Source organism: Humulus lupulus, chromosome 6 (assembly GCF_963169125.1).
Source record: "Humulus lupulus chromosome 6, drHumLupu1.1, whole genome shotgun sequence".
Lineage (NCBI taxonomy): Eukaryota > Viridiplantae > Streptophyta > Magnoliopsida > Rosales > Cannabaceae > Humulus > Humulus lupulus.
In genome coordinates, this window is record NC_084798.1 from 54,780,301 (window position 1) to 54,794,812 (window position 14,512).

A 14,512-nucleotide genomic window follows, 5' to 3' on the forward strand; every position below is an offset into this window, starting at 1 on the left:
ATTCCTTTTTATTTTTTATCGTATTTTTTATTTATTTATTTTATTTTTTGTATTTTTCATGCTCGAGGTCCTTTGGAGCCCACACGAATGGGGGTTCGATAGGTCTCTCTTTGGTGCACCTTGGTGGTATCTATAAGGATATGTTGACCCTTTGGGTTCTAGCTATCCTTTTATCTATTTTTGCGCACGCTTATTATATCTTGCGAGAAGCGTCCTTCTCGTCATTAGGCATAGTACTATTTTTGCAAGCGTCTTCTTTGAGACCCTTTTTGGAAGCGTCTACTTTGAGACCCTTTTTACTAGCGTCTACTTTGGAGACCCTTTTCTCAAGCGTCTATTTTTGGGAGACCCTTTTCTCAAGCGTCTACTGTTGAGACCCTTTTCTCAAGCGTCTACTTTGGAGACCCTTTTCTCAAGCTTCTACTTTTGAGACCCTTTTCTCAAGCGTCTACTTTGGAGACCCTTTTCCCAAGCGTTTATTTTTGAGGTGATCTCCCCTCGAGTCGGGACTTTCATGGCTAGATGGTCTTCGTTCAATCTCAAACTTGGCCAGCGACCCCTCTAGCACGACGCCCCCTTCTATATGGAATCTTCAGACGTATTGGTAGCAGGGCAACTGGAGGAAGGTTCGCTTTCTTCCACATAGAAGTTCTTATGGCCCTCTTCCACACATATGTACTTCTGTGCTCTCTCGAAGAAGTCATCCAAATTCGTAACTTCTCTTTTGAGCATGTTCCTCCACAACTTTCTTCCTGGACGAACTCCGGCTGTAATAGCCATCTTGTGCTCCGCTTTGGTTAAACCTCCCACCTTTGTTGCTTCTATACTGAACCTATGGATGTAGTCCTTTAGACTTTCATTCTCGCCTTGTTTTATGTTATCGAGGCTGGTAGTTGGCATGACGTAATCACACGCTGCATGAAGTTGCTGAAGAAATTCATCAGAGAATTGTTGCCATGACTCGATTATTCCTGGCCTTAACCTCTTGAACCACTTGTACGCCACTCCTTTAAGCGTAACGACGAAGCAATGACACTTTTCCCTGTTGTTGACCCCTCTTAACCTCATCAAGTTATTGAAGGAGTCTAAGTGATATTTTGGGTCAGTAGTACCCTCGTACGGAGTCATGCGAGGCTCTCTGAAGCTAGTGGGCATTTGCTCAGCCTGAATCTGCCTTGTGAAGGGTGAATCACGGGCGAATTCTTCGTCATCCATGTACCCCCCAAGTGCAGTTGTGATCTTGCCTCGAGGGCTTCGCATTTTGGTGTCTAGTCCCTTCCTCCTTTTGCATAATGAGTTTTGCAGACTCTCGGGCTGATCCCTTGCCTTGGTTGTGTCCCTCGGGGGAACCGCGGGAGGTACGTCTCTTACTTCTGACCTCTCCCCATGGAGCTCTTTTCTTAGGCCAGGGGGTGCCTCTTTTGAGGGGACTTCGGCCTCGTTCTTACGACCATCACCTTCCCTCTGCCTTTGCTCCTGGGGACATTTCGTTGGCCTAGGTCCCCCCTGGTACTTTGTCTGGGGGGTTTTACTGGTGGAAAGTTGGGTTCCCCCATCGTCTATGGGGACAGCGCTTTCCCCTTTTTTATGCTCCTCCCCTTTACGCTTAGGGAGGGGTATGCTTGACTTCCCTTGCAGTAGGTCGTTTAAAACCTCCTGCATGTTCTCTATCGTGGTTTCCAGCCTTCGAGTCTTTTCATGTAACTCGTGAATCTCATTCTTGTAGAAGCGCGTCCTTGAGCGGGAACTTATCGAGCGTACCCCGGGATCCTTGCCTGGCCAGTGCGTCGAGGGACTGGGGTCCTAGTGGCCTGAGCGTGGGGTCAACCGGGGCCGGTTAAGTGGATACACTAGTGGCTCTGAATGACCTCCGTCGGGCTGGATAGCTGGGGAAGATGCTTCCCTCTCCTCCCCTGGGGGAAGAGGTTCTTCCGGTCCACCTCCATGCTCGGGCGGAGGGGGGTCTTTCTTGGAAGCCCTCCGCCCTACTTCGTCTCGGCGAACCTCAACCTCTTGTAGTTGCCGTAGGTTTTTTGAACGACTTAGCATCTTTCTCTGTTGGAAGTGATGGAAGAACACTGGCTTGATGCTTGTTCTTTCCACAGACGGTGCCAAACTGTTGACGTTGAAATCTCGTCAACGATATAGGGTTAGAAAACTAAGACTATATTGCCAAAGATATCTCAGAAGAAGATGGAGAAAACTTAAATGAGTAAAAATGTCGAACTGCAATGGAGTCGAAATTGTATATTACTTAACAGCCTTAGCATACAATCAATTTTCCAACCTCTCCCATGTGGAATTGGGATTCATTATATAGTGGGCTCTAATGGCCCTAGGTACATTGTGGTCTAGGGGACCAGGTAGTACATAGGAACACTGTCTGGAGAGTGGTTTCAGAGATTGTGGTCTTGCAACCAGTACAAGGACAGGTCTCAGGAGGATGTCTCCACTACTTGACCGTATGATTGTCAGAGGAGTGGTGTAGGTGGTAATGGTGTCGACTTTGACATCTAGCCACAGACACATATGCCATTCCCCCTCTCCTGGCGTTCCCACTACTTGCCTGGCAGAGGTACCATATTCGTACACTGACTCCCTTAGGTCTGCGGGTATATTCCAAAAGATACGCGTGAGAGTTAAACTTTCTTGGCCGGGCTAAGAGGGCTAGGCATGAGAGCTTTCGTGGGGTGCTCCTAATGGTCTCCCAAGAATATGCCTGCCCTAGGGCCTCGCGTGGCATGCCCCTTGGGCACGGATGGTGGCCTCGCGTGGCACGCCCCTTGGGCATGCATGGGGGCCTCACGTGGCATGTTCCTTGGGCATGCATGGTGGCCTCGCGCGGGACACCCCTTGGGCACGCCTGGTGGCCTCGCGTGGCATGCCGCTTGGGCAAAGATGGTGGCCTCGCGTGGCATGCCCCTTGGGCACAGATGGTGGCCTCGCGTGGCACGCCTCTTGGGCACGCATGGTGGCCTCGCGTGGCACGCCCCTTGGGCATGAATGGTGGCCTCGCGTGGCACACCCCTTGGGCACGCATGGTGGCCTCGCGTGGCACGCCCCTTGGGCATGCATGGGGGCCTCACGTGGCACGCCCCTCGGGCAAGCATGGTGGCCTCGCGTGGCACGCCCCTTGGGCACGCATGGTGGCCTCGCGTGGCACGCCCCTTGGGCAGGCATGGTGGCCTCGCGTGGCACGCCCCTTGGGCACGCATGGTGGCCTCGCGTGGCACGCCCCTTGGGCATGCATGGTGGCCTCGCGCGGAAGGCTCGAGTGCACATGGCCGAGGCGAGACGGGGGCCTCTCGTGGGAGGCTCGGGTGTGCAACCGAGTCATGAGACGCGCACGGGTCATGGGCAGCCTCGCATAGTGAGGCCCTCGTTGCCTTGGTAGGTACTTGTGCATGTCGGGCAGCCTCATATGGGAACGCCCTCGAGTCCCTAGGGGCATCTTCGCAAAGGCCTCCTACGAGACATGGGACTCACGTGGGACAAAATATTGGGTTGCTTGGTTTGCCCGTGGCTACCGAGGGTAAACCTCAATTTTTTTCTTGGTGGATTTTTGGCATCCACAACGACAAAGGTCGAGAACCGCGAAGGGCGAGAATGACAAGAAGCCGAGTACGACAAGGGGCCAGGAATGGCGTTAAGCACGTGGAGTGCTAGGCCGAGTATGGCAAAGGGCTGGGAGTGGCATTGAGCACGCAAAGTGCAAGCTACTAGGGTGAGACACTTCTCAAATGCTTGGGTCATCCTCACGGTGTAGACGGCGAACCCAGGGCCTGGTAAAGCGCCTGGGATGGCATGGCCGTTATGTGTTTAACCTGTTGGCTGCCTTGTTTTATGCTGATTTATAGTTATGCATATGTTGATTGTTTATGTTGAGTTTTCTTACTGGGCTTCAGCTCACGGGTGCTCTATGGTGTAGGTACGGGCAAGGGAAAGGTTGACCAACCATGAGTACGGAAAGCGTGGAGCGACGTGTACATGTTTGGCCTACCTGGCTACCACGACCGGGGGTATTTTTGGGAGATGTTATGTATTAATCGAAATTTTGTCGTTTGGCCGACCTTAATCATATTTTTGAGTTGTAAATATTTGTAAACAGTATTTTCCGATCCCAAATGTATAGTGCTTTATAATTCCAATGAATGACTACATTTTCAAATTATATGACTTTTATTACTGTTTAGCCACACTTTTCACCTAAAACCACGGTTAGCGAGTTAATTGCACGTTTTATACTCACTTAGTAACGACTCTGAGGAAGTAGGGCGTTACCACTTGGTACCAGAGCAAGCCAAGGTTTATGGTTCCTGGAGATTGACTGAACATCTACACTCACTGCCAGTGACAAGCTCGACTCAGGGTTGGTTGGTAATGATTGAATTATATGCTTTATTATGTGCTTAAGTGCCCTGTTTTCCTGATTATTTTATATAGAGCATGATGAATGTGTTAACATATGCATGATGCGAGGGCATGGCCCCTTGAGTGTTGTATGTTATTTGTGTTATGTAGACTGCTGTTTATGGTTGGTTGATGTGAATTGGGAGGTAGTTTTGGATGTTGTTATCATGCCTGATGAGCAGCGTCGTTGATTGCAGGCATATTGTTGAGATGCCTTGACGATCAATCAAACTCCACGACATCAGGACCGAGGATGACAACCAATGTCAGGACCCTCCACCTGCCCCACAGAATTGGCAACAATTATTTGCCGAGATGGAAGCTAGACTGTACCGAACAGAAGAAGAGCTTCGACAGCTGAGGCAACATGCCCCTCCTCAGGGCATTGGATTTCAGGTTCAGCAAGTTGTGGCGCTAGTGCCAGTTCATCCTGTTATGGAGAATAGGTGGGAACCTTTGTATGAGAGGTTCAGGAAGCAGCATCCTCCCACCTTCGAGGATGGACCAGACCCACTATGGGCAGAGCTGTGTATGAATATGATTTCTTCCATTCTGGACTTCATAAGGGTGGAAGGGAATGAGAGGGTAGCTTGTGCCAGCTACATGTTCAGAGAGGATGCCCGCATCTGGTGGGATATGATAACTCAGAGAAGAAATGTTGCAGTTATGACCTGGGAAGAGTTCAGAAACATTTTCAATGAGAAGTATTACAATGTTGCAGTCCAAGCTGTGAAGGTTGATGAGTTTACCAACCTGACTCATAACCGAATTATAGTTACTGAGTATGCTTTGAGATTTGACTGGTTGGCGAAGTTCGCGCTGGATTTGGTGCCAACTGATGCAACACGAAGGGATAGATTTGTGCGGGGATTGAATGTTAAGATCGCCCGTGATGTTAAGATAACTTCGGATCTGGGGACTACTACATAAGCTCAGGTAGTGGAGAAGGCCCTTACAGCTGAGGGGGTCGAGGATCGGATAGGGAGAAAGGGCGCTGCTAGGCACGATGCTAGGAGGACATTGCCTCCTTTTGCCGGATCTAGTCAGGGTAGTGGCCCCAGTGAGCAGAAAAGAAAGGCCTCAGATTCTTTCATTCCTCATAGCTCGGATAGGACAGCACGGGGTGCTTTTAGTGGCCGTTAGGGCGGGGGTGACAATTGGAGGAGTTTCCCAGTGTGTCCTCAATGCAGACGACGAAATCAAGGAGAGTGCAGGATCAGGGCCTGCTTTATTTGTGGGAGTGTCAACCATTTGAAGAAGGACTGCCCACAAGCCAGGAAAGAGGAGTCGAAGTAGAGTGACAGCCTCGCTCTTGCCAGAGTATTCACCTTGACCCAGACTGAGGCTGAGGCTAGCCCCTTGGTCATGACAGGTTAGATTTATAGTGCTAGTTCTTCTTTTACTACAATGATTGATTCGGGGGTTTGTGTTATAGAGAGATAGATCGACTGTGTTGACCTATTGATTTGTATTGTAATGCCCCGAATTCTCCGATATGGTTTAATGGCGGGATTAGTAGGCCGGGAGGGCCATACTTGTTTAATTATGCCATTATCTGATAATATTCATGTATATGTGAATTATATTATGATATGATGCTATATGCGTGCATGTGGGTCCACATTTGAATATTATGATATTTTGATAATTTGGCCCTTTAAGGGTATAGTTGTATATTTGGGTGCATATTATGACTTGTGAATGAGATTCCATTATTATGGAGATGTATTCGAGCTATTTGGCATGAGACGGTCATATATAATGGATTAGCGATTTTATCATAACGGGGTCAATTTTGGGGTAATAGAAATGTTTATTTGATGATAAATTGGGAATATTTGAGATCGGGAGGAAATTATGGAGGTTTTTACTATAATGTCCCCGGAGGTGTTTTCGGGACCCCGAGCACTAGGTTTTATTTGAGGTTACTTAAGCAGGAAGTAGCTTATCAGATAGAACGTACGTTAGAAAACCTCTCGTTCTCCTTTTCGTTAGTTCGTTTTACCGTTTGAGCCTTTTCGAAGATATCTCGAGTTCTAGGAGTCAGAATCAAGCGAGGATCGAGGCATAGCGATTCTAGGAAAGATTAGAAGCTTCTTGACCGAAGGAATTGATGGAAAACAACCCAATCGAAGGTAATTGAAGTTTAAGTTTTGAGATTTTCGAGTTTCTAAGCTTTGAATTGGATTTTGTAAATTGTTAAGTTTTTGGTTAGTTTGAACCTTGGGTTTTGAGGGTTTTGGAGCTTTGGGAAGCTTGGGAACTTTGTTTTGATGATTGGGGAATGTTTAGGTATGATTTTGGAGGCTTTGGAGTGTTGAAAACACGTTTTGGAATGGCCCAAAGTTGGGGGCCGCGGCCCTGCTTTGAGGAAGCAGGTGGGAGTTCTGAACCTGCTGGGCATCACAGCCCTTGATGAAGGGCACCGCGGCCCTTGCTTCAGGAAGTTCTGGGGGTCGCGGCCCAAGGTGCTAAGGCCGCAACCCCTGCCTAGTTTTCACCCCGTTTGCACGTTTTGACCTCGGGAACTTAGCTATAGGCCTCGGGAGTGTTCCTACTACTTGGATTAGTTTGGATTGATCTCCCGGAGGCTGGATATTGGTTTGGGAACCTATGTTGATCATTATTATTAATGATGTCCCGTGTTTGGTTATGATTAGGTGACCGGTAAAGGACTAAAGGTTGATTGTTCTTAAGGGTCATTCTTTTAATCATTCTAGCTCAAATCTGAGGTAAGAAACAGTGTATGAATGCAATTGCACCCTGTATATGTATATGACATGTGTGATTGTTATTGAGGCATGTTGGTTGATAAATGTGGACATGGATTGCATATTATATGCTAGTGAATGATGTATACTTGTATATGTACTAACTAGTCAGGGATACTGACCTAAAAGTCAGAAATGGCATAGCGTCATGAACGCAAGGCCAAATGAAGATTAGATCTAATCGATATCAGCATTGAATGGCTCTATGGCATTAATGCTAGACCGACCCTAAGGTCGATGAAACTTATAAGCGCTTGGCTAGTCTAAGACTAGTTACTCAGAGCCAAGGCATAAGGCCCCGGTGACTATTGTCACATGGCTAAGGAACGATGTTCCATAGTTATGACTCTAGAGTCAAGAGGAAGGTTATGTTGGTGAATAATCACCATGCACCTATCCTGTTTAAGCAATGAAAGGTTCACTTATCTATTAAGCCCTGGTGAGCCTATCGTCACATGGCTAGACGGGGCTGTACCCACTTTTGTGACTTTTGCGACTGTCACCTATCTGTTTTGGACTGATAGTCCTGAATGATTATTATGATCATTGTTGATATTATATCATGCCATATTGTGTTTTCTTGCTGGGCCTTGGCTCATGGGTGCTATGTGGTGTAGGTAAAGGAAAAGAAAAGCTCACCCAGCCTTGAGTGGAGAGCTTAGGTGGTGATGTGTACATATGCGACCGCTTGACCACCACGGCCAAGGAGTTCTCAGAGGAACTAGGGGGCTTATCCTATTTTGCCGCTTAGGTCGGCGGGATTGTAAATTTGAGACAGAAATGACCATATTGTACTGAGAACAACTTGTAAATGTTTTTATTAGCACTGTAGAGCAGTCTATAATGTAAAATATCCTTTCTTTTTATTGATTTTCCACCTTAACCTGTTAATCACATTTAGAGCACGTTTTTTTTAACCAAAGGACTTGGGTAGCGAGTCAAATTTCCGGTTCACCGATCACCGTAACTATTCTAGGGTAACCAGGGCGTTACATGTATGCTAGGGGATTCCAGACTTTGTTGCCGACTGGGGAACTGGTAGTCTCTAGGAGATGGGTTAGAGCATTGCCAGTAGAGATAGACGATAGAGAGTTATTTATTGATCTGACTGAGTTAGCGATATGATCTTTTGGATGGATTGGTTATCGAAATATGGGGCAACGATTGACTGCAAGCACAGGATGGTAACTTTTGAACCAGAAGGGGAGGTACCCTTTGTATTTATGGGGACAGTTAGTGGACCGCGAGTACCTATGATTTCGGCACTGAAGGCTAGAGACCTGATGCAGGAGGGTTGCATAGGATTCCTAGCAAACATTGTGGATACCTCTAGAGTTTTGTCGATTGGACCGAGTGAGACCATATTGGTAGGTGAGTTTCTAGATTATTTCTAGAAGACTTGCCAGGGTTGTCGCCACAGCGGGAGATCGAGTTTGTTATAGAGTTGGCGCCAGGGGCGGAGCCAGTATCTAGGACACCTTATAGAATGGCTCCGGCAGAGTTGAAGGAATTGAAGATTCAGTTGCAAGAGTTATTGGATTTGGGTTCATCAGACCGAGTTTCTTGCCATGGGGTGCTCCAGTGTTGTTCGTCAAGAAGAAGGATGGATCTCTTAGGATGTGTATTGACTACAGGGAGCAGAACAAGTACCCACTACCTAGGATCAATGACTTTTTGGACCAGTTACAGGGGAAGACAGTGTTCTATAAGATTGACCTTCGGTCGGGCTACCACCAGTTAAGGATCAAAGAGGATGACATACAAAAGACCGCTTTCCACACGAGATATGGACACTATGAATTCCTGGTTATCTCCTTTGGATTAACCAACGCCCCAGCAACCTTCATGGATTTGATGAATATGGTCTTTAAGGACTATTTGGACAAGTTTGTAATTGTGTTCATTGATGATATATTGGTGTACTCTCAGTCAGAGACAGAGCATGAGCAGCATTTGCACCTGGTATTACAGCGGTTGAGAGAGCATAGGTTATATGCTAAGTTCAGCAAGTGCGAGTTTTGGCTACCGCAAGTCACATTTCTGGGTCATATTTTCAGTAAGGAGGGGATTCTGGTTAACCCAAGTAAGATTGAGGTAGTGAGAGATTGGCCTAGACCGAGTAGTGTACCAGAAGTTAAGAGCTTTCTGGGCTTGGCAAGGTATTATCGACGGTTCATTGAGGGGTTCTCCAGGATAGCCACACCGTTGAATGAATTGACGAGAAAGAATATTTAGTATGTGTGGACAGACAGGTGTGAGAACAGTTTCAAGGAATTGAAGTGGCGACTGATCACCGCTCCAGTATTGAGTCTGACGTCAGACAATGAGAAGTTTGTGGTTTATTGTGATGCTTCTAGACAGGGTTTAGGGTGTGTGCTGATGCAAGCCGAAAAGGTGATAGCCTATGCATCGAGACAACTAAAGGCGTATGAGCAGAGATATCCCACGCATGAACTGGATGTTGCAGTGGTGGTATTTTCACTTAAGGTTTGGAGACATTATCTATATGGTGAGAAATGTGAAATATACACCAATCATAAGAGTTTGAAGTACTTCTTTACCTAGAGGGATCTGAATATGCGCCAAAGATGGTGGCTGGAACTGGTAAAGGATTATGATTGTGATATCCTATACAATCCTGGGAAGGCTAATGTAGTGGCTGATGCATTGAGTCGGAAGGGCCCAGGACAATTGTTCAGTTTGAGGCAGATATCTGATAATATAGCTAAGGAGATGACTAGAGCGGGTATAGAGTTGGTGGTTGGCCGATTAGCCAACATCACTCGTCATTCTACACTCCTTGAAAGGATCAAGGAAGCGCAGAGGGAGGATCCCCAGTTGAGAGGGCACAGAGAGAGTGTCTTAGTCAGAGCGGCTAGGGACTTCTCTATTTCAGAGATGGGACTACTGAAGTACAAAGGTTGGATCTGTGTTCCGATTGATATCTGGTGAGAGATCTTTGATGAATCTCGTACCACTCCCTATTCTTTACATCCAAGTATGACGAAGATATACCAAGATTTGAGAACCTTGTATTGGTGGTCTGGAATGAAGAGGGATGTGGTGGGCTATGTGGCTAGTGCTTAACTTGTCAGCAAGTAAAGGCTAAACATCAAAGGCCAGCAGGGTTATTGCAGCCTTTAGGGATTCCAGAGTGGAAGTGGGAGGATATCACCATGGACTTCGTGGTTCGTTTGTCAAAGACCGTGGGACAACATGATTCAATGTGGGTGATTGTGGATAGGTATACCAAGTTCGCCCACTTTTTTCCTGTTAGGAAGACTTATACTGTGGAGCAGTATGCTGATTATGTGAAGGAAATTGTTCAACTCCATGGGACTGCGAGGTCGATAGTATTCGACAGGGATCCCACCTTCACCTCCAAGTTTTGGGAGAGCCTACAGAAGGCTATGGGTACGCAGTTGTAGTTCAATGCCACCTATCATCCTCAGACGGAGGGACATTCTAAGAGGACAATTTAGATACTATAAGATATGCTACAAGCCTGTGTGCGGGATTTTGGGGGATCTTGGAGTAAGTATCTCCCTTTGATTGAGTTTTCGTATAATAACAGTTATCAATCGACTATCGAAGTGGCTCCGTATGAGAGGTTATATGGGAGGAAGTGCAGATCACCTATCCATTGGGATGAGACGAGTGAGAGGAGATACTTGGGTCCTGAGATGGTTCAGAGGACTAATGAGCCGATTGAAAAGATTAGAGCTCGAATGCTCACCTCCCAAAGTCGCTAGAAGAGTTACTCAGACTTGAAACGCAGGAGCGTAGAGTTTCAAGTCGGTGACCATGTGTTCCTTACGGTTTCTCCCTTGAGAGGAGTGAAATGATTTGGTGTTCGGGGCAAGCTAAGACCTAGGTTTGTTGGCCCCTTTGAGATTCTGGAACGGGTTGGAGGGGTAGCTTACAGATTGGCGATGCCTCCATCTTTATCAGGGGTTCATGATGTATTTCACGTATCCATGCTCTGGAAGTACATATTAGATTCTATGCATATATTGAGTTATGAGAATTTGGAGCTGGACCAAGATTTTTCATATGAGGAGAAGCTGGTTCAGATTCTTGACCAAAAGGATAAATTCTTGCAGAGCAAGACCATCGCCTTGGTGAAAGTTCTGTGGAGGAACAACAAGGTTGAGGAGGCGACGTGGGAACTTGAGTCAGATATGCGAGAGTGGTATCCCGAGATATTAAGATAATTTCGAGGACAAAATTTCTGTAAGGAGGGGATAGTTGTAGCGTCCCAAATTTTCCAATAAGGTTTAGGGCCTTGATTAGCGTGTCCGGAGGGCAATAAATGAATTATTATGTTAATATGTGAATTTGATGAGTATGTGATTAGAAATGCATGTTTAGGTGAAATAAATATGCATGTGGGCCCCATTTGATTATTAGGGGCATGTTTATAATTTTAGCTCGTTGAGGGCATAAATGCAATATTTGTGTCTATTGTGATTGAGACCACGCGTGAGTGGTGATATATTTTTGATGTACGATCCGAGACAGTCCTAGGGCACGGTTTAGTTAGATAGTCACAACGAGACCCGATACCCAACTCGGGGCGAGTCAAGGGGTATTTCCAGTGATAGACATTTTATTGGGTTATCGGATTATGAAAATAAATATTTAAAGATATATTTGAAGTTAGAGCGTTTAGGAGGGAATGTTGGGAAAACTTACCATTTTTCCCTCGGGGTCGTTTTCGGTACCCCAAGCCTTGGGACTAACTTGGTCACTTAAGTTAGGTAAGACAAAACATAGAAACAATTAGAATTTTCTCAAAACTGACCCTATCTCCCTTCTCTGTCACCCTTGTCTTCTCTAGACTTCTCCAAAGGAAAAGCTTTGAAGTTAAGTGGAATTGTTGGGCTAGAAGTCACAAATTGGAGCTCTAAACTTGGAGATTAGCACAGTATTAGCTTGTGGATTCAAACAGAGGTTGAAGTAAGCTATGAATTATGATTTGAGCCATTAAATTATGTAGTTCTTAGCTGATTGTTAGTATTTTTGGGTCTTTGAGGTTAAAGATTGAATTGGGGATTTGATGAGGTTTTAAGCTAGCTTCTTGCTGGGTTCTGTTGCTTGGAATATTCTAGAACTACTATGGTAGTTAAATTGTGTTGTTGGGTTGAGTTTGAGTTAAATTGGCTGGGTTTTGATTGTTCAAGTGGGGGATTTTCTGGGGTCGAAGGGGTCAGGCCGCGACACGTGTCTGCAGAATGGGGAGGCTGAGCCTCTGGTTGAGGCGAGCCACGGCACAAGGCCATGGGGCTGCAGCTCTTAGGGGGGTTTTGAACTCCGAGAAGGTTTTTGGCTCGAGAACCCAAAAGTTAAGGCTCATGATGGATTTTTTCACCCGGATTTATAGAATTCAAGGTCCGAGAGACTAGAATTACATTCCAAAGTAAATTAATGGATTAGAGATTAATGGATAGCTTTTTTCAATACATTGTGAATAGGTTTTCAGCGAGCCTCGGACCAGAGGACTGTGCTCGGGATAGCAGTGCTCATGTAGCTTGGGACACAGGTAAGAAAACTGTTGTACCTGTAGAGCAGGATGTGGCCCTATAGTTTGTATTGCAGGGCACGACCCTATGTGATTTTTTTGCAGGGCGTAGCCCTGTTGTTTATGTTTGTATTTGTTTAAGTATTTGTTGAATATATGCTATGTGGTTCATATTTGTGAATGAACGGTGACGACGGGAACGACGAAGGACGAGAACGGCGAAGGCCGAGAACAACAGGAAGTCGAGTACGGCATGGGGCCAGGAACAGCGTTAAGCACGTGGAGTGCAAGGCTGAGTACGGCAGAGGGCCGGGAGTGGCGTTGAGCACGCGAAGTGCAAGCCGCTAAGGTGAGACCCTTCTCAGATGCTTGGGTCATCCTCACGGTGTAGACCGCGAACTCAGGGCCTGGTAAAGTGCCTGGGACAGCATGGCCATTATGTGTTTAGCCTGTTGGCTGCCTTGTTTTATGCTGATTTATAGTTATGCATATGTTGATTGTTTGTGTTGAGTTTCCTTGCTGGGCTTCGGCTCACGGGTGCTCTATGGTGTAGGTAAGGGCAAGGGAAAGGTCGACCAACCATGAGCACAGAGAGCATGGAGCAACGTGTACATGTGTGACCTGCTTAGTTGCCACTACTAGGGGTATTTTTGGGATATGTTATGTATTAATCTAAATTTTGTCGTTTGGTCGACTTCAATCATATTTTTGAGTTGTAAATATTTCTAAACAGTATTTTCTGATCCCAAATGTATAGCGCTTTATAATTCCAATGAATGACTACATTTTCAAATTATATGACTTTTATTACTGTTTAGCCACACTTATAATCTAAAACCTCAGTTAGCGAGTTAATTGCACATTTTAAACTCACTTAGTAATGGCTCTAAGGAAGTAGGGAGTTACAAATCTCATACCGAACCATATTAATTACATCCAGATACCACGAAGATATATCAGGACCTATGGTTTTTGTATTGGTGGCCTAGGATGAAGAGAGATATAATTGATTATGTGGCGAGGTATCTAACCTGTCAGCAAGTGAAGGCTGAACACCAACGACCAGCGGGGTTGTTACAGCCTTTAGGTATTCCTGAGTGGAAGTGGGAAGACGTCACTATGGATTTTGTAGGAGGCCTTCCTAGGACAGTGGGGCTACATGACTTGGTATGGGTGATTGTAGACAGGAATACCAAGCCAACTTGTTTTCTGCCGGTGAGAACAAACTTTACCATGGATCAGTATGGAGAACTATACGTGAAGGAGATTGTGCATCTTCATGGGGTTCCAAAATCTATAGTGTCGGACCTGGATCACATTTTTATCTCCAAGTTTTGGGGAAGCCTGTAGAAGGCTATCTGAACTCAGCTGAAGTTCAGTATAGCTTATCATTATCAGATAGATGGGCAATTTGAGAGGATGATTTAGATATTGGAGGACATGCTTAGAGCATGTGTATTAAATTTTGAGGGGTCCTGGAGTAAGTATCATCTGTTGATTGAGTTTTTCATACAATAATAACTATCAATCAACGAATGGAGTAGATCCATATGAGATGTTGTATGGCAGGAAATGTAGGTCACCCATTCATTGGGATGAAATGGGAGAGAGGAAGTATTTGGGTCCTGAGATGGTTCAAAGGAATAATGAGGCTATTGAGAAGATCAAATCTCGAATGCTTGCCTCAAAGAGTAGAAAAAACAAAGCTATGTTGACCCTAAGTGAAGGAACATGGAGTTCTAGGTAGGGGACCACGTATTTCTACGAGTTTCACCATTGCAGGGAGTAAAAAGGTTTGGAGGGAGGGAAA